The sequence below is a fragment of the Lepidothrix coronata genome, unplaced genomic scaffold (genome assembly GCF_001604755.1).
Source record: "Lepidothrix coronata isolate B3197 unplaced genomic scaffold, Lepidothrix_coronata-1.0 Scaffold116, whole genome shotgun sequence".
Lineage (NCBI taxonomy): Eukaryota > Metazoa > Chordata > Aves > Passeriformes > Pipridae > Lepidothrix > Lepidothrix coronata.
In genome coordinates, this window is record NW_016690296.1 from 2,417,683 (window position 1) to 2,438,401 (window position 20,719).

At 41.5% G+C, this 20,719-nt stretch overlaps 1 protein-coding gene across 2 annotated transcripts in view; it reads right to left on the reverse strand.

Moving 5' to 3' along the window:
• Positions 1-20,719, reverse strand: part of TNIP3 (TNFAIP3 interacting protein 3) — a 58,257-nt gene that overhangs the window by 36,686 nt on the left and 852 nt on the right. For both annotated transcript variants that reach the window (XM_017825191.1, XM_017825190.1), the window contains exons 2-3: positions 19,720-20,367; positions 12,526-12,659 (exon numbers count right to left, since the gene is read on the reverse strand). The gene's annotated coding sequence lies outside the window, so the exon portion shown is untranslated. The remainder of the gene's footprint in view (positions 1-12,525; positions 12,660-19,719; positions 20,368-20,719) is intronic.

The window sequence follows — 20,719 nt, forward strand, 5'->3', positions numbered from 1 at the left end:
CCCAGACAAAGCACTTTCTGGTTGGAGTATTAATTTGCATTAAAAACAAGTTTACCACACAGAAGAAAAAAAGAAAACAAACCACATTTGGAGAGAAAAAAACACATAGTTCAAGAAAGACAACAAGACTTACTAATTCTAATGAAATCTTAATTGTAAAAACAAGCACAGCCAGATAGGCCCTCAGCACACTGGTGTTTCAAAATGTTATGCAAAATGCATTTCACAAGCATGTCTATTGTAAATGCTAAATCCCGCACTGCTCTTGCCCCATTCTCTTTTTCTTTCTCCAAGTCCAGTTCCAGCTTAAGAGCATCCAGTGCTGGCAAACCTTTGCCCATTTTCCCCAAACCTGCTCAATAATTCACTTGTTCTTCAGCTGTACCAAAGCAATATTTTGTGGGAATGCAATGTAAAATGAATGCCAGAAATGATCCAGCCTAAGGGAGGCAGAGAAGGGAAAGGAGATTTTTGCCTTGGTTGGGTTTTCCTGCCTAGATCAACTCAATGATTCAATTTGACAGACCACCACCATAACCAGACATATTGTCCCAGTGGAGGGGGCAGAAAGCACAGCATTCCAAACAGATGGAAGCACATGCCAACAAATTATACATAAGGAATAAATCCATTAATAAGCTACCTTTTCAGTGATACTCAGCTTTGTATTGTGAAAGATCCAGGGCCTGTCACAGCCAGGTTGAGTAAAAATCCACCTCGTTTAGGTATTACCCCATATTGCAAAATAGCTCCAAAACAAAGTGGAACATTTATCACCGTCAATGCTGTTGATAAACAAGCCAGCAGGTCAGAAATTATCTTTGTGTGGTTGTTGAGTAGGAGGAGTGGGAGGGAGAAATGCATTATTACTGTAAATGTGACCAAAATGGAAGAACAACCAGAGAAATAAAAGAACATTTGATGAAAGAAAGCCTAAGCAACACTCACTAAAACTGACCTAAAACAGGAAGAAAGCCCTCAAGACTTTTTTTTTTGCTCTGAAGAAATCAAACATATAACATTTCTGTGATGTCCTCCTGTCTAAATAGACCCAGGCTTGGTTCTCAGAGCAGCACTGGTGTGCAGTGCCAGCCTTGAACCAGCCTTTGCATTACATGCCTCTCTGCTCTCTGCTGAAAATGCAGCTCCAGTCAGGCAAATGCTGCCCAGAATGAGCCACAAACACAGCAAACCCTGCCAGTTCTCTCCTCCCCCTGCTATTTCCTGGTTAAAGCGCTGAAAATTCAATATGAGACAGTTTCTAACCAAAACTTAGAATCTGAAGCTTGATTTTTGCCAAAAATAAAGAGTAGTCGGGCTCCTCAGTTCCGCTGTGCCTGATTTGGTTAAGATAAAACGAAACCAGTACCTGCCCTGTGTGATGCAGGAAGATTTAACACTGAATACTTAAAATTGATCTCATCATTAAGAACAATTCTCCTTGGTCGGGGTAACTGTAGATTCAGAGCAGCAATCACCCCCAAAAACTTAATTCACAGATGCCCTCCCACAGAGCTGTGATATCCACAGCTTGATAAACAGCCCAGCCTATGAGTGCTGCTCCTCCACACCAAGTGTGTGAAAGTGCTGCCACTGACACACACAAATTTGTGCAAGTGCTGAGTACAAAACACTGCTTTAGACTACATGACCTTATTCAAAATCAATTCAACACTTTTTTCTTGAATTGAAACTGGGAGAAAATCGTCCCATTTAACAGCTTCTAAACATTGAAGATCTCAAGAATATCCAAAAGTGAGAAAGTTAATCCTTCATAAGTATAAATCCCTTTTTCAAGTAGAAATCAATGGCACAAGTGTTACCAAAAAGCAACCACAGTCATGCTCAGGCTTGGGTGACAGACATAAGTGACCAGAGGAAATCACAAATAACATCTCATCAAGCCATGACATTCACACACAACATAACTCAAAACACTCTCTGTGCTCCTCTCATTAAAAATGACACTCCTCATTTTTAATACACTTAGAAGAAATCTTTTCTTCGTGGGAAAATGTTCAGTTCAGCTGAAGCCTATTAGTGCACAGAGGTCTGGGTGCAAAGTCCATGATACAACATGAACTGTGCACAATTTCCATGGAAGGAAACTCTCGTTGATAGAATACAATTCCAAAAAAAGTATAAAATATATTGATAAAATAAAGCCCTCAAAAACTAGTATCTTTGATTTCTTTAAAATTCATCTATCAAGCAACCACAGATCTGTCAAATATACAGAAATCTGTACAAATCTACACAAAACCACTTGTAAAATAGGTCTATTTCATGGAATAGCACTGCACAAGCCTTTCCAATGGTATACTCATTATCTGTATCCAACTTTAATTATTTGGAGGTGGGCAAGGTGGGAAGGAAGTACTTACATATTTTTGAATGCCAGCCCTAAATTATGCAGCAAAAAAATGGTTCTTTATTATTATTCACTGCCAAAATAGGGATAGGGAACTTTCCAAGAGATAAAATACAGAAATGAAAAGAGAAAATACTGCAGGGTAAAAGATTAATAACTATGATATTCATTGACAGTGCCCAAGATGTTTTTGCTGAACAATTTTTAATAGAGATGTCACTACATGGAAACTGTGACGGGAAAGAAGAAGGATAGAATTTCTTGTGCAATCCAAGCCAAGAGATAAAAGTTGGGATCCATCAACTCCAATGACTTTGGAATTGAGTCTCTGCAGGACAACAGGGTAGAACAGTAGCAGAAAGATCGCTCCAGGTACAGGGCCCACGTGGCTGGGAAGGAAGCCAGGCTGTGAGAAAAGAATTCAAGCCACAGGCAGACCTACCTACAAAAATCCGTGCACCTACAAGAAGGGCAGAAGGATTGATTTAGATGAGGAATGCAGCTCTGTTCTACTTAAATTTCATGCTCCCCAGTCAAGCTTCAAAATTTAAAAAAAAAAAAAAAAAAAAGAGAAAGAACCCCCAAAAAAGTAGGAAGAACCCAACTAGCCAGTTGCAGAAAAACATTGGCATTGTTTGGCTGGCAGGAACACCAGCTCTAAACAACTTGGAAATATATATTGCTTTCCATATGTTCCAGTACTCCCACATTCATGGAAATGTGGCACTGCTACCACTGGAAATAAGGACTGTGCCAGCAGTGTGTCACAGTGTGCTGAGGATCCAGAAGCAAGCCAAGGGAAGATGACCCTTTAAGAAGCTCTCTTTCTCCAGGCTTTGCTGGAAGCATTTTGGAATCCTCACTGGCAATTTGAGAGGAGAGAGGGAGAGCAGTCTGGAGCTCCTACGGCTGCCCTGGCACAACGGCCATGTGCCCTCTGGCAGCAAAAAACACCGGTCCTGAAAAAAGGTTTTAATACTGTGGCTCCAAGTATTCCTTACTCAAGGTGGGAATGTATCAAAACCACTCCTGAGACACAGCATTAACGCCAGTTTACAGCAACAAGGCAAGCAAAGTGTCACCCAGCCCAGAGACACAGCCCAGCCTCAGATGCCACGGGGATTATAGAGAACAATTTGTAGCAGATGTCCTAATGACAGATCCAGCTAAGGGAATCCTGTGCCTGCTCCAGGCAGGATCAGTAGCACAGGGAACATCCCAGACCCTACAGAACAGGTGAAACCTCCAAAGGTCTCAGCAGAAGCATAATCCAAGAAAGGAATGTGGGACAAACCCAGTACAGGTGCACCGAATCTTTGTATCACTACACTTAACAGCAAAGTAACTGTGTGACACAGTCCTAATGCTCTGTATGTCAACAATCCTTTATTATTGCTGTACCTTTTTTTGTCCAAGTTCATGCAGGAACACCAGGTAAAAGCAAATTCCTGTAGTTATTCTATACAAACAATATGATGAAATAAAAAAGCTGTTTAGGAAAAAAAAAAAGCACACCTTTGAAGTGTCAGGTTTTGGATTTGAGGTCTTTTTGGTAGATAAGCAAGGAAGAGAGGTACATGACTTCATTGTGAGGCTGCAAAGAGACCCACTGACACAAGCTCCAAATGAATGCATAGGTTACTCACCATATTTAGGGAAGGTGTCCGCCTCTGTGCTGCTGGGTTAGGACATACTAGTCTCAAATAAAGGCTCTCTGAATCAAATGAGAACTAAGTGGTTTGGAGGCCAAAGTATATGTGTGTATTTATATATATCTCAAGGTTTAACCTACACCCTAGGCTTAGGGAAACCCCTTTCTTAAAGTCATTCTACCATTGAGAGCATATTCATCTCTCTCAAACAAACACAGCCCACACAGATATACTTGAAAGCACTGCTTGTAAGAGACCACAGAGGATTCCCTCTCGTTCTTCAGCTCACCATGGAACGGTGACACAACGTCCCGCCCACGGCCCAGCCCGAGCTGCGCGGTGGGAACGGTGGAAAAGCTGCATCAACCCAAAAGGTAGAGAACACAAATATCAATCCAGAAGTAGAATAATTTACTGTAAGGGGCAAGTAGGTCAGGGACCCATTTCTAGGAATGCTTTTTGATTTGAGTTTATTCTAAAGGTTTCCCTTGCACAATCAGCGCTCGGTTCGAGCAGCTCCAGCCTCCTCATCGGCAGTGACATTCAGCTCTGCCCCGACCAGAAACACTCTAACATCAGATCTGATTTTCGTTCTGAGGAAGAGAGCAGAGAGAGGTGAAGCTGCAGAAACGTCGCCCCTTCACCCACACAAGAAGTGATGCAGCATTTTCAAGAGCATGTTGTTCATTTCGGGCTACAGGCCACTGCTCACAGGAGTTGATTAATCAAGTTTCACAGCTGATAAAAATTAACATTAGCATGCTGTCACCTAAAAATGAAAGATTCATGACAGGCAAGTACAGAAAAACGTTCATATCTAAGCCTGACTCTGGTATCAGTTTCGGTTTTGACGGCAACAAAACCTGTGCAGTTCTGTACTAAGGAGTAAAAACCACTCTGAGATTTTTAGGAGATTCCTATTGTCTTCTGGGTTGGAAATACTAGTGATCTAACTGCCCTGGGAGCATTCTCCTCCTCCCAGCAGAGATAATACAGCTGCTCAGTAGAGCAGGGTGGACCTTTTTCTGTCAAAGCATTTACACTCAGCTTCTCACATGCACACAGAGAGCAATCATTTGCAAATTCGTGTTCAATTCACTGCAGCTTTGTTAAAACAAAATTATTTTGGAGACATTTGCAATTATAACAGAGGAAACAATAGGCCAGGGTCAGGATGTGGGAGACCAAGGTCTAATTCTTTCCCCTGCCTTTCCCTGAAGGGGTGTTTGCACCTCCTGGACAAATGTTTTAGCTGCTGGACTTGCAGGGTGATTTCCACTACATATGAAGCATTTACTGTTACTTGGTTGGAGAAAATGTCCATGATTTCAGTTTGATGGTTCAGACATCTACCAACAGAGTTCAGATTTACAGGCTGCCCAGTTAAAATAAATTTTTAAAAAAGCCCCCATGGCACCAACATCTTCCACTCCTCAGAACAGTGTCCTATGCACTCAGCTGCACCTCAGTCACTTTTCCTTACCCTGACCTCCAGTATAATTTTATCTAAGCATTTATAAAAAGCAAAACAGCCTCCACAGGGGAGGTTTGAAACTCACCACCACCAGCCCAGCAGCAGACTGCTGGAGCACTGTCTGGGAGGTGACACAGACTCAAATCCTTCCAGGCAGAAAAGGAAATCAAAGCCCAAAGACACACCTCTGAGGAGAAACACTGTTCCCACTGGATGACTGAGAATAGCATTAAATCTTACTCAGCAATGAGTTCACACAGAGTAGAGCAAATTCAGCCTTCCATGTTTTTGGCTTTCACTGGACTCAAACACAGGTTCAGACTTTGGGCTGACCAATATGCTTAATTTCTGTGGGACTGGAAATAGTTCAGGGAGTGGTTGCTGTTGTTATTTTGTCATCATCTGTCAGCTCCACAATGATGGGGCTAAATTAAAACCTTCCCTGTGTGCAGTTCCTGGCTTTAATTTCCATCACCTGTTCAACTGACCCACTGTGGTTTCTGCCAAGAAGGCCAGGAATCCTCAGTGTTCTCCTCACGGAGGATGAGGCAAAGCCAGGTGCCTTCTTCCCTGGAAGGCTGTGTGCCATCCCAGGAGTCAAGAGAGGGGATGGAAACACGGGCTCTTCCCTTCCTGTTAAGAGCAGCTTCACAGCCAGCCTGACTTAAACAATTACAGTGTTTCTTTCCTAACTCCTCCTAATATCGCTGATACAAAACATTGACATTTTCATCACAGCAAAGCAGGCACAACCAAATGTTTTGTGGAGGTAGAGAAAAGCAGTCAATGGAAAAATTCAAGGGGGAACCCCTTCTCTTAAACCTCCAGTGGAAAATTGTGGGGGCACAGCAGAAATCACATGCACCTTTTTACCTGACCTCCTCATTCCCCTCATTCAGAAGAGGAAAATCCCTTTGGCTTCTCCACAAACAACTGAATAATAAAAATTTTGTTGTTTCTTAGGCATAGCCAAGCCACTTATCTAGAGAAAGGCCATGCTGGATGGCTGCCATTCAAACTATTTTATTGTCCACTGAAGGACTGCTTGTTTAGGGGCTTTCCATAGGGGAAAAATAAGGAAATGGGTTAGAGAAAATTTAATATAATGCAAGGACAACAGCTTAAAGTACCGGATCCTTGGTGACTTGTAAAGGGCTTAATTGCCATGTAAGTATTATTCAGGAGAGAAAAGACCACTACAAGGAAGGAAAGAGACTGGGGGGGGGGAAATACAGTTTCAGAAGTGCTCAAAACAGTTTGGGACTCCAATACTCTGGAGAGGAAGCTGAAAACAGATTTGCTGTCCAGAAATTTTCTGAGATTTGGGTTTAATTTATACTTTGATTAGGGCATGAGGGCATTCACTCCGCAGCAACAAGGCAGCCTGCTGCTCTCCACACGGGCATTACTCCCTGGCTGTGTGCAGCTGCCCTCCTCTCTTTGGTGCATAAATGAGAACTGCTCCCACACACTTTGGTTTGTCTCAAGCTGAAAAACTCTCCTCTGCTTCACTCAGAAACAGGTTGGCTGCTATATTTCCTAAACAGGTTCCCATTTCCCAGGTCAATGGGACGGCCAGTCCCAGCTGTCATGTTTTTGAGGCAAACTAAAGACTTAGAAGTGAGGGTACATCTATCCACATTTCAAACAGAATTAAAACACACTTTTGTGCTCACAGAAGGAGTGACTTTCTGAGGGAGGAAGATGCTGCCCCCTAGTTCTACCCTAAATTTTAGTAAACTGCTTTCATTTTGGTTTGGACTTCCAAAGATTTTGCCTGAGATGTATTAAAAGTCAAGGCACTTCCCACTCATTTTGTTCCTGCTCCCTGGGTGGCTTTAGCGCTTAGCCGTGAGTGGGAGACCACCCACAACAAATTCTCCTTTCCTTATGGAAAAATTGGAAATGCCACAGCTCCTTTATGAGGTCTTAAAAGGCAATTCAATGAATATTTTTACTCACACATATTCTTATGGTATTTCACTGGATTTCCCTGAAGATGTTCATGAAGTTGATACGATAGCAAGCATGAAAAGAGGTTTTACAGCAGCAGGATCCAGCAGAACATCACTTCCATCACATTTGTCCATTCCATAAACTTCAAGCACACAGCTTAGTGCTGAGGAAGTTTGACTACAAACCCATTTTTCTGGGCAATAAGACCACCTTGTCCCCCAGGTTTCTACCACTGGTTTCCACCCACTGGTTTCTACCACTACATTTTTGACTGAAACATTGAAGTGTTTAACTCCTGGTCCAAACTGGAATTAAACCTGATTTTAAGTAATGTCTGAATCCTCCAAGAAAGTATTTCTGCACTGACTCCAGAAAGATTTCTTTCCTACCCATACGTATTTTCACCTGCTTGCCAATTAACGAGAAAATCAACACTAAAGCTTTACTAAATTTACTACTCCCTACGTCAGTGAAATCTTAAAGCAGCATTTAGTGGTTTGACAGAAAAGTGACCTTTACCTCATGGAGACAGGGTATTTTTGGATGAGGCAAAGCATTTTCACCCATGTTCAGTGACTGGCACAAACTGCAAGCTGTAGACACTTTTCTGCCTTGGCTGCTTCTTGGCTGAGCTACAAAAAATAAAATCAGACACAAAGCCCTGAGGGCTTACAGAGAATTTTCTCAACAGGATGATCTACCACAAAACTGAGTTCCTGGTCTGTGATTTTCTTCTCTGCAGCAAGGAGTGCAGTGAGCTACCGTGTTCCCCTGGAACAGAGGACAGCTCCACAGAAAGGGCCAAGAACAGAACAAAGTGATACCCAACAACATAAAACACTGTTGTACAGAAAAGCCTCTGCCTTGGACAGTAAAGCTTTGTCAGCTCCCACCACTGTTAGAGGTTGACAAGGTACAACTGGGCACAGGAGCTACACAACTCTGGGTTAAAAATGAAAGGAAAAGGGGAGTATTTTAAGTAAGGAAGAAAAGAAGGAATCCTGCTGTACCCCGTGAGAGCTGGTGTTTGCCATCAGTACAGGGGGCTGAATAGAGGATGCCTTCACCTGGGTTTGCAGCTGACCAAAAGGGCAAAGAGGAATGAAGGTATTCCATGGGAGGTATCCTGGTTATTGGTGGACAGGAGGAAAGGCACTTTGGAGGAGAGGAAGGTGGTGAGAGGTGACATGTCTGTGACATTTCAGATGAGAATTGCACTCTTTGCCAGCTTCTCTAGAGGATCTGATGACCTTTTCACAACCACAAGTGTTCATCATAACACTGAAGCAGAAGCTGTTCCCCACCACCATAAAGCATTTTACCTTTTTGTGAAATCAAGAGTAATATCTGCTCACAACTGTGCTATATTGTTGTCCAAGTGTGTGGTAAAGCTAATAACCACACTAGAGAAAGCTCTCCTGTTGTTAGAAGCCAGATCCAAATATTTCTAGGGCAGTTCTCCATCATATAAGATGCAGACACAATCAAATTTATGAAGGCAAAACCTCCTATACATTGTCCCAAAGCAAGCAGCCTCAGAGCTGTTTCCTGTTACCAAAAGAAAAGACTATAAAAGTGAAGGAACTCCTGATCTTAGGCTGCTATTTCCACCTCACATGACCTTAATTTTATGGAAACTGTACCCTTGTGTTATTTAGATTTTACTCATAAAACATAGACAGAGGCAGTGTATAGGCATTGGGGAACAATCAAGAAAAATGTAAAAGGTCTTTGAACAGTAAAGCAAAAAGTTGTTAAAATGATTAATTTTTATAAATGATGTCAGGAAAAGCCATTTGCTGTAGTGGAGATAAGATCCTTTTTCTTTCTTTTACTTTTTCCTTTAAAAAGAAAAAGAAAAAGAAAAAAATGAAAAAAGATAAGTTCTTGGAGTACTGAGAAGCTGTAGCAGACAAAGTTTTACCTCTCTCATGTATTTCCCCAGCAATTACAACCTAGAAAAGACATTAAACCCTGAGGATTATTTTATAAAGGAGGAATATATATCCACCTATTAATTATAACCCTACTCTAAACTTTTGCAGTATTTCTCTCTGCATCCTACTTTGAAGGAAGCTTTAAACCACAGCAGAGTGCCAGGGAGTTTGATAAATATTCCATGACTACCTTTAGGTCTTCCAGATGTTGATAAGCATTCAAGTTGAGTTCAACCTAATCTCCTAAAAAAGCACTTTCAGCATTTGCAAAGTGAAGGTGGACATTGAAGAGCAACCGAATACACACAAGAGGATTATTCAGATGAGATGTTCTACCATGGGAGAAAAATAGTAATGGTCATAGAAATAAATATTAAAAAAAATAATATTAGCAGTTCACAGTTTAATCAAAGTGTCAAGGTGACCTTAACTGGCTCTGTAGAGATCTCACTACAAACATCAGGCAATTTAGGGCACTGATACAGGGTTCTAAGTCTTTAGCATTAAATACCTTTAAAGACACAAAGCCAAAAGGATTTTAGGGTTGACAGATGGAGTTATCTGTGTCCTCCCATTCAGCACAGACACTTCTGTTAGGAAGTCAGGAAATGATGCCTCCTGAAGTCCCCAGTTCGGAGCAAGGCCCCTTCCAAGCATTCTTCCTAAGGAAATCCCCTCACCTTCAGCTTACAGTGGTTTTTTTAGCTGTTCTTTTACTTACAGCATTAGTCAAAGGCTATGGGAAATCGTACATCTTTGTGGCTTTTATTAACTTGTTTCCTTTACAGCAATATGCTGCAAAGCCAGTAGTGAGACTCTTTCTAAACTCGAGTGTTACTGTGGTGCTTTCAGCAACCTCATGGTCCTTTTCAGTGCTCAATAGCCACCATATCTCAGTATATAACCACAGACCTCCAGATCTAAATATTAAAGACATTGATACAAAAATTGCCTTTAAATGGTGCCTTCTGTGGTTTTGGGGTTTGGTTTGTTGTAGCCTGTAGAAGCTCTCAGGTGAACTCTGAAAATAAGAATGGAAATCCAGAGCTGAAAGAGGCTGCAAAGGAAGCGTTCAGGGGATAGACCCGGATTACCTGCATGCCCCTGAAGAGATGAGCAGGCAGGACCAAAGCCTATTTCAAATTGCAACCTCCATGTCCTGTGTGCACACCCACAGATTTGGGAATTCACAAAAACTCCAGCACGAGGGAGAGCTGCAGCAGTTACTTCAGACAAAAGAAAGTGCCAGACGATGGATTCAGAAAACTGCAGCTTAAAGCACCAGGGCTAAACCAACAGCAACATAGAGACGAGGGCAGTCAGATGTATAATGAAAGAAGAAAATTGAAAGCAACCTTCCATGGCCAAAATAAGCAGTTTTAAAGCAACTGAATTTTGAATCCATAATGAATACACACACAAACAAACACACACACACACACACACACACACACACACACACACACACACACACACACACACACACACACACACACACAAACAAAAGAAGAGCTTGAACCAAGCTGTACTTCTTGCTGAACCAATCTTGCTGGAAGCACAAACTAGTATGGTTTGAGGGGAGTTTTTTTGGTTCTTAATGTACAGAACTTGATACACAACTGCTTTTCAGTTAGAGGTCGGTTTTGATCTACTAAACTTCTAAGCTGCTCACTTGTTACTGGAATTACCATTAATCCCCAATTTCATAAACCAAACCAGCAGCAACACTGCTTGCTTACCCTCCAACTCCCCCAAACTTTTCTCTGTTTTAAGCTACAACCTACGCAATGGAACAGGGTTCTATTTTAGCAATAATACAATTTTATAGTTGGAATCCCCTTCAGTTTGAAGCAAACAGCAGCAGTGACTCATCACAAGGCATTGAAAGAAAGGGGATTTCCTCCTGAAGTAAGGCACCAATGAACATCACAGCAAACAGAAATCAGCTAAGATGACAGCAAAGAGGGAGCCCAAGGATTCACCAGGGAGGCGATATGATTACAGAAAAAAGAGCCATGGCTCTTATTTCAGCAAGAGGCTCATGATCCAAACTGGATTTTTTATTCTAAAACCGAAACTAGATGAGAGGCCGAAATGTGAGGCTTGGCTCTGAAACCCAGCTGAGCCAAGGCAGGGCTGCTTTCATCAGCCAGCAGTGGGTTTGCAGTTCGCAATTCATTCTAGATTCTGGCAGGGACAGAACCATCACATACACTGCCTACAGTATTGTCCCTGCAACAGAACCAGGCTTTGGTTTAACTGTTGCACAAGACAGTAGAGAAATGTGTTCTCAAGCAGCAAGCCCCTCCCCAATACCTGGGCTCCCTCCATGAGTCAGTGCAAAGCCCTCTACTGTTTTCAGTAAATCTGAAGGTCATTTTTGCAATTACTGTTTCTAGTAAGGACAAACTCCCCCGCAGAGTGAAAGCAGGAGGGTGGTTACACACTCCGTGGGTTGTTTCCTATGTAGGCTGTACATAGGAAGGGGACGCATCCTGCCTTGAATACAAATGCCAGCAACTGGGATTTTTAGTAACTGGGATTTTTAGTAACTGGGACTGCCCAGTGCATGAGGGTCTCACAGAACACTGGCACGCCGGTAAGTCTGCAATGGCATCATGTTATTGAGGGGAAGCTCAGCAGGCAGAGCCTAAAGCTGGGGTGGTTGTGCCACTGAACCACAGTGCTGCCTCAGAGTCAAACCATCAGTCTGCTTCCACCCAGAAGCCATATAAAAAGTGCACAGCTGGATGGTCCTGCAGTCCCCAACAAAAGGTGTTACTGCTGACCGAGGAGAGCAGCTTTAGGTATCATCTCTGTACTGGGTTTGGCTACAGAAGTTCTACTTCTACCAGCAAATCAATCTGTCTTCTGCCTCTGCCCGTGTTATCAGCACGAAAACAAAACACCACGAAACTGAGCAGCGAGTCGAATATGTCATCTCCAAATGCCAGGCATAGAAAGAGAGAGGTAAGCAGACAGTATCCATATGCATTAATTAAAAAGAAAGCATATGAGGGGTATCAAACAGCTTCGTTTCTCCACAGCAGCTGCTGGAGGAGAACTGGCTAACACTTCTATCATCCTGTTTGTGTAATCTTAGTGACTTTATAAATTAGAAGAGGTCAAACTCACCTCTTTGTAAAACTGTTATTCTTTCATATTGGAAGGTTTTTTTAATAGAACAGGTCCTCTGGATTAACTTCTAGATTCAGGTATTAGAGACCTCTTTTTACTTTCCCCAGGCTCAGGTGGCCCAGTGCTTGCATCTAGACAAGAGACATGGAAACAAGGAAAACTATCAATGGAATCAGGGGCATAAGTTAAAGGATGGTGAAATATTGACTTAAGTTCTCAAAATACCCGGTTTTGAACAGAAAAAAAAAATTTTGAGCTTTTTTTCCCTTCCAGTTTTTCCTCAGAACAGCAAAACTTTACCAAGCAGGGCAATGACCCACGTACCGAGTTTATCTAAATTGTGGCAGCTGCAACTGATCCACAACATTCCCATTTCTGAATGTTTCCCTCTAAGGTGAATCAATATATTTATTTTTAAAAGTTAAATTTTATTTCTAGATAATACCATATGTACATCCACACAGGGTGAAGTGTGTAACACTTCAATGGATAAAGGAGGAACAATTTCAACAGTGAGAAAGTATATCTCTATAGCTTATTTTTAACTTCAGGCAAGTGCAGAGATTTAAGTGTATCCCATGTGGAGCATTTGGCAACTTTTTTGCCCAACATTCCTATTTCTTCCTCAAAAAAAGTTATAGACTATTCTATGAAACTTCCCACAAGGTGTCACTAGAGATGCACCAGCCAAAATACTCCCCAAACACCCTCCCCTACAGATGCTTCCCCTTCCTACGAAGCATGTTGAAAACATGAACGGAATGAGTTAATGCCTGAGCAGGAGCATCCTAGTGCAGCGCTGGCCTTTGAGTGTGCTAAGCAATAATTTGAACGGTAAATGAACCGAGTACACACAGATCAGTGGGAAATGCAAACGACTTTAGGCATCAACATTTAATGGACTAGCTCGAAAAACTGGTAATGGGTTTTACAAAGTGGATGTGCTGCCCCCCTTTTCAGACTACTAATACAGAAAAAGGAACAAAATCAACCATCAACTCTGCCTCAGCTCCATGCTAATACCAGGAAGGATGTTTTGTCTCATTTTGGTTTGACCATTCACAGTTTTATACCCACCTTTCACACCCATCCCTAAGAGACACACGGATGTTTTGCAAATATCTGTTATCAGATATAATGGTGTGGTTATTGCTTAAGGCCCTTTCTATTGAACACAGCATGAATTCAAAACTACTATGTTGGATTAAACAAAATACCTCACAAACTTCCCTTTCTTGAAAAAAAAATCACATATAACCTAAGGGTTAGTTAACATTTGAAAACCATGCTTAACACAGAACTCACATTCCAGTGCCTAATTTCTCATGTTCTCTGAAAACTCAGTGTGATTCACAGCCTTAGAAGATGACATATTTACTCCCAGGTGAGCAGTGCAGAGGCACATCACTGCCCCAGCATTCACCTGCTCCAAAAACTCAGGTGCACCAGGTGTAATGACTGCCTTTGGCTGTTGCCTTGCAGCCAGTGCTGCAGAAATTAGTCAGCTCACCCCTGTGCTACACGTCAGCTTCCAAAGAATTCCCTGCGCGATGCCAGCAGCCGAGTCCTTCCTGTGACCCGCAGGACTGACCTAAAGTGATTCACTTTTAGCTGTTGGGCACTGGCCCTTATTTGACAGAACCCCTTGAATAACCCTTTCCCCTTTATTTCATCATAAGGCTTCTTGTATTTTATGCAGAGGTAATTTCTCAACAGACGTGAGTGAACCAGACTCCAACAACTGCAGCACAGCCTCCAGGAACAAAAGTTCCAGGAGCATTTGGCACCTCTAAAAGGTATTAAAACCCAGGAAGGAATAAGGTGGGTACTGCAAAAGCAGCAGAAGCAAAACAGCATTGCCCATAACCACTGGAACAAGCACCTGTGACAAACTGAAGTATCACTGCTTTCCAAGAATATCTGACCCAAATCCATATCAAAACAAACTCGTGAAACTAAAACTTCCCTTACTGCTGGCTGTGTTTTGGATCCTCTTCACAGCTGCTGAATGGATTACTTAGATAATGGATTAATTAATTCAGTTAGTTGAAAAAATGGATATATTTTTCTCTTTAATCTCAAAACTCTGTGATGTTACTTGGGAAAGGAAAATACCACATGCTAAGAAAAGTAATATTTCTTTAGTATGCTCCTTAAAAAAAAAAAAAAGAAAAAGAAAACCAGTGTTTGCCTTGTATTTCACATGATTATCAACTACTTCCATTCAAAATAGATGATTACTATAAACTCAGCAAATTCAGGTCACTTTGCAAACAAACCAACCACTTTTGTGGCTATGGCCTTCTGAGCTCCTCCCACTCATTAGAAATGTGGGTTTATTCCACTGCAGACTTCATGAACACACATCAATAACTCATCAAAAACCTTTAGTATTTGATGAGCACAGAGCAAATTTATGACAAAGGATTCTTATGCTCCATTTCCATTCTTCAGTTCAAATAATAATTTGTTCATTTGTCCTTGTATTTGTGGAGCTTTCACTTACATCACTATGGCAAGGCTTGTATTTTACAGCTGACCCTGACAGGTTGCTAATCTTGTTTCCCTGTACAAGGCTATTCTTTGCTTTTTTTAAACTTGAATTAGCAATGTTCTTTCCCTCCCTTTGAGATTTTAGAGGCTTTTTCTTCTGGTGCATTAAATGTTTAAATGAGTATCTCTGAAGACTGTAATAAAAACAGATCATTTTTTGAGAACCTTTACATTTTTGAGTTCACCATTTAGGAACTAAGATTTCTTCTGACTGCTAATAAATAACCCTTTATTGTCTCCCCTTCCCATTTCTCCTTTGGCTTCCCTCCATTATATCACCAGATTTGGGAAGCAGGATTCCTACAGCTATGGGCCTTTTAGCACACTCTGGGGAGTCTGGAAATGAGTTGTCTGAAGGATTTCAGAGAGCCTTGATCTCTATTTTTTTCTTTTTTTATGTAGATCCATTTACTAATTTCTGTTTCAAACGCTCAGCTTCAAAACCAAGATAGACCTAAGTGTGGTATTCGTTTATTTTGGAAAACAGAAGTTTTGCAAAGCAAATGGGATGAATTTTAGATGAAAACTTAAAACATCTAAGGAAAGACTCAAAAAACCCCAAAACAACAAAACCAAGTTCCATTAGATTGCTTATACTGTTGATCCTTAGCACAGGTTTTCATTCACTGTGTGAGCCCATGGCCAAGTCCAGTGGACCTCACACTGCACCCTCTCTCCTATCAGAGCAGATCCATTCCCTTTCCTGGCAGTAACATCCCCTTTCTGCAGGGAAAATCATTATTTTAAAAGTTCCAAGAGCAGATTTTGATGTTTAAGCCGATAAAATCAGAAAAGTGTAGGCTTTCAACCTCAGTATCCCCCCAAACACATCATGGCTATAGCAGCTTTGTGAGCAGTATCCCAGAAAACAGCACAGAAACACCAAAGATGAAAACACGGAAATCCTGCAAGGAATTCCTTGTCACATGCAGCTCCCACTGAGAACTGAAGAGACCCAGTGTTTATCAGCACTGTCAGAGGAAAAGAGCTGTGTAACCAGTGCTTTCCAAAGCACCACCTCACAAAGAAAAAAAATCAAACAATCCAGCACCTCTCTCCTTGTTTCTTCGTAGTGCTAATCCTAGGGAAAGAGGAACTCTTAGCAAACCCTTACCAAACCCTCCCATCAAATACGTGCTTCCAGAAGCCTGCAGGATAACAATTCTCCTCCGAGTGCCGGGAAGGGCGCGGATTTTCCTGTGCAGCAACGATGCCACCTACAGCCTGAGCGAGGCCACAACAACGCACCGAGCTGCAGAGGGCAAAGAGATTTTCTCAGATGTTTTTGCCGCAAATCTGCTCTTCAAAATTCAAGGCTGACCCACGAAGGTGCTATATATCTTCTATTTGTTCTCAGAGTGCATGGTCTTTAAGACTCTTCAGCTCTGAAGCCACTAAATAGCTAAACTGGGTGCTTAATAGATGTATCTATGGAAAACATATGGTAGAGGCAAGAAGCAGAAGAACGTTCCATTTCTGTTGTCACGCACACAAAAGACACTAGACAGTGTATGCCTTACAGACTCCCAGAAGAAAGTTACTGGACCTTTTTCTAAGCTGTCATCTCTACAGTGAGGACAGGGATCTGTACTTATTTGCAGCAAGAAAAATCAACTCTCCCAGTGCAGCTTTCTTTCTCTTTCCTCTTCTCTCTTCTTTTCTCTTCTTTCTTACCAAAAGCAAGCCAAACGTAGCCAGTGGAGTGGGCAAGGTCTTTCCAAGTGTGCCTGAAATAAGGGCTGGAAATGCAGTTCACAGATCTGATAGCCAGCCCTGATGGAATACTAATTCTGAACCAGAGGACTGCTTCACTTCAGCATTAAAATTCATTGCCTGGTTATTGTGATCTGTAGAAAAGAGATAAGGGCACAGGGAACTCAAGGAGTTGCTTGAGGAAAAGCAACAGGATTAAAAATAAAGACAAAGCGAAAAAATAAACCAAACTGATGAGATGAGAAAAGAAAAGGAGCGAGGCAAAAGGCAGAAGTGAAAGCTTGACTTTTCACTGAACAAAGTTTGTTTTTAGGAAAGAGTGATCTTAAACAAAGCCAACTGCAGAGGTCAGGGATGCTATGAAAGCAGGAGGTTCCCAGGGATGTCAGTGGAATACTGACAAGGAGAGTACAGAAAGTAGCCCTCATACAAATGGAGAACTATAAGCCAGCCTCTTCACTGAGTGCATCCCACAGGCCAGTCAGCAGCTTTTCCACCCTTCGCAGCAGAGCCTGGGCATGAGGGAAAGACACCTAAAAAAGGTGAGTAAGAAAAAAGCTTTAAAAAAATAAAATACGTTGACCACCTTCTTTTACAAACAGAAATCTTATTTAGGAAATTCTTTTTTTTCCAAGAATAATTGAACTCTTTTTCCCCTCCAGTGGGATGGATGTGTAGGTCAATGCACTTCTGCTTTAGTCAGTCAGTCAACAGTTCATTCTTCAGCAGTGGAAAGTACAGGTCAATCCTGAGTAATTTTTGCTTGAGCAAACTTTTGAAGCAGAAAATGAAATTAAAAGATTACTGGAAAATTATGTCTCATGCTGCAACAGTTATATGTACAGACATTGGAATATTTATCAAGGTGGCATAAATTACAAGGAGCAAGGACACCTATTTCAGATGGGAAAATAAAATGGATTTACAAATCAGCTACAAGTGCATGGAAAAAGCCTGAAATCCTTCTATGTATTTCCAAGATATAAAAAGAGAATTACAGAGACCTTGCCTTAAATTTTAAATCATTTAATTAAGGCTTTTCTCAGGAGCAGGGGGGAAAGATGGTGTAAATAAGAGATTGATTTTGATTAAAGCTGTAAGTTTAAGATGTAGGTAAAATCACTTCAAGTCTGTAAACCAGATTTTCCAGTTTATAAGGAGGAATGAAAGTACAAGTTTTCAGTCATACATTGTGAATTCTGTACAAGGAGAAAGTTAAGCATCTGAAGGCACTTTTATTTTGGCAAACAGAGCAAAGATACAGATGCCAGGAAGGATGAATTTTTATTCCATAAGGAATAAAAACTGTTAAAGCCTCAGCTGAAAAGCTGCACACAATTTGATCATGTGTGTTTGGAAAAGATTAGAGGAGAAAAGGACCATGTCCAAGGGAACAGTAAACTCACCTGATGAGAGAGAGCCCAGAGGAACCTTGGTGTGATTAATTTAGAAAAAATGAGTGTTGCCATTGAAACAAGCAAATAAAAACTAGAGAGCTCTAAAGAGATTTCAAGCAGAAGCTTAGAAAAAGAGATTTTTTTTCCTCCAAGAAAGGAGTGCTGACCTAAAGAAGTCTTTCAAGCACAGTATTATGTCATTCTAGGACAGAGTCCCTTTCACAAACTGACCATATGCCACAATATGTTTGAGGCAAGGGGTTTACAATTATTTCTCCAAAGAATAAGAAATAAGCAGAAGTTTCTGCTTTGAGGAAAAAAATGCAAAATGTAAGGAAATCAGAGCTTTTCATAGAAGGCTTTGTATTACTCCACAGGAGGTTGATCAGCAAAATTCAACATTTTTCAGGCAGCAGACATTTCTCAAGACTTGGTTTGAGTTTTAAGCACCCTACAGGGCACAGATGCATTTCCAGAAGTTTGTTTGTAACTCCACTAAATTTCTAGATGCCTTTTACATGTTACAGGTAAATACCCTTAAACCTTCTCAAAACCAACCATGGCTTGTAGGGTAGCCCTTCTACAGCAAAACAGATGGGATCTCGACTCACAGGACTGTTAGTCTGTATTTACAGGAGTAACAGGAGCCAGGTTTTACTGCTTTTGTCTGACCATGTTTTGTTTACTGATGTGGCTGAAGGGGGGGGGGTTAAACTCTCATAATAAAACAGTCTGTGACCCTTATTCCTCCAGATGTACCTATTAGAGGGTTACAGATCAGCTGCTGAATCCAAGGGAAGCACCTACTTTGTTGTTCAGCCCAATCTGAGGAAACACATAAGCTTCACCTACAGTTGCATCAGGTCAAGGAAGGCCTTAAACACCAGTTTACCCCAATGTGATTTTTTTTTCCAATGCAAACATCATAAATATTTAAGGATCATTTTTTAGAACTGACATATTCATACCTCTGTAAAATGAAATCTGGATGAAGCAGTTCTGATCACTGCAGCTGCTTACAGATAAGTCAGTAAGACAAAAATTGCCACTTTTGCCCAGACAGAGCAAAATCCAGAAATCTCAGAACAGGAAACAATGTAGGCAGCAGTAACCAAAAGCTGGTAAAGCTAGTACCACATGCTGATAGCAGCACTGAAAATAGTAATTGAAATCAGAATTTATCAGAGGATCAGAGAAATTCTGCCTAACATTTGACCAGGACTTCACATCTTGAGAGTTTTGAGGAACTAGAGCCACTTGCAATGAACTAAATATTAATAACATGGATTCTTTTTCATCTCAAATCACCAGATCTTGTAAAATAACTTCATAATGTACCAAACTTCACTGGAGCTTCGACAGAAGCAGCTAATGATAGCTTGAGTTTCCAGCAATACCCCTGGAAGCCAGTTTTGAGGTGTCAAAGCAGGATTTTGAGTATAGACAGAAATAAACAGGTTATGTGAATGCCTCTGAAGGAGTTTATGGAATCCCAAGTCCTGTGTTTCTGCATTAAATCCACATTTACCTGTCTCCTTCTCAGCTCGGCGAAGCTCCTCCTCCATTCCACTGCTCCCACTTGGAGAGGCACCAAAAGGGCAGCTTTTGCTCTTCCCAGCCTTTTGCCCTGTGCATGGAGATGCTGTTCTGTTCCCCAGACTGCTCTCTACACAGTTTCTAAGCTTTCCCAACTTCTGTAACACTCTGATCATCCCATATACCTGTATAAAAACATAGCTTGCCATGATTATCTTCCTATCCCATCTCTCCATGTCAACAGCTCTACTAAATCCTTTCATCTACTTATTCCTTTTCTTTTTTTCCTGGGCAATAATAATCTGGGCCTCATCTTCAATGCTCTTTGTGTAATTTCTCTCATCTCTCAGGCATCCCTTCCCCAGTGCTGGATCCCTTGATTTAACAGCTTCTGCCACACTCAGACGCTCTGCAGGCAGCACATACAACCACTATACTTACATTCCCTTCTACTCACTGTGTTCCTTGTTAATACTCTCTGCTATCAGTTGAGTAAGCTCACACATCTGACACTTGTTCCTGGTCCATTCAAATTTCCAGTCTCTGCTCAGTTGAATGTGTCCTTTCATTCTCCTGTCTCCATCAGCATGCCAGTTCCTGGCATCATCTCATTGTAACTTTGAGGCTTAGCTCCTTACAGCTGAGAACAAAAGAAGTTAAAGTTCTTAAATCAAAGAAATTACAAGTAATTCGTAACTAAGACAATTTTTCCTCCCAGATCACAAGAGTTTTGATAAATATTCTCATTTTAGGGGAACGAGCACGGTTATTTTTTCTGTTCTCCAGTAAAATCATCAGCCACAAATTTTTGCGACCATAGCTCCATGTAATTCTGTTGCTGTAAGATGGGAACAGGCACGGGTAGGCTGGAGGACAGCAGGGCTGTTCCTCCCACAGCAGTGCCAGCTTTCCCTGGCTTGGAGCTCCGAGTTACAGCCACACACATGGAAGCAGGAAGAGACAGGCTGCTAGTCTGGACTAACAACTGACCC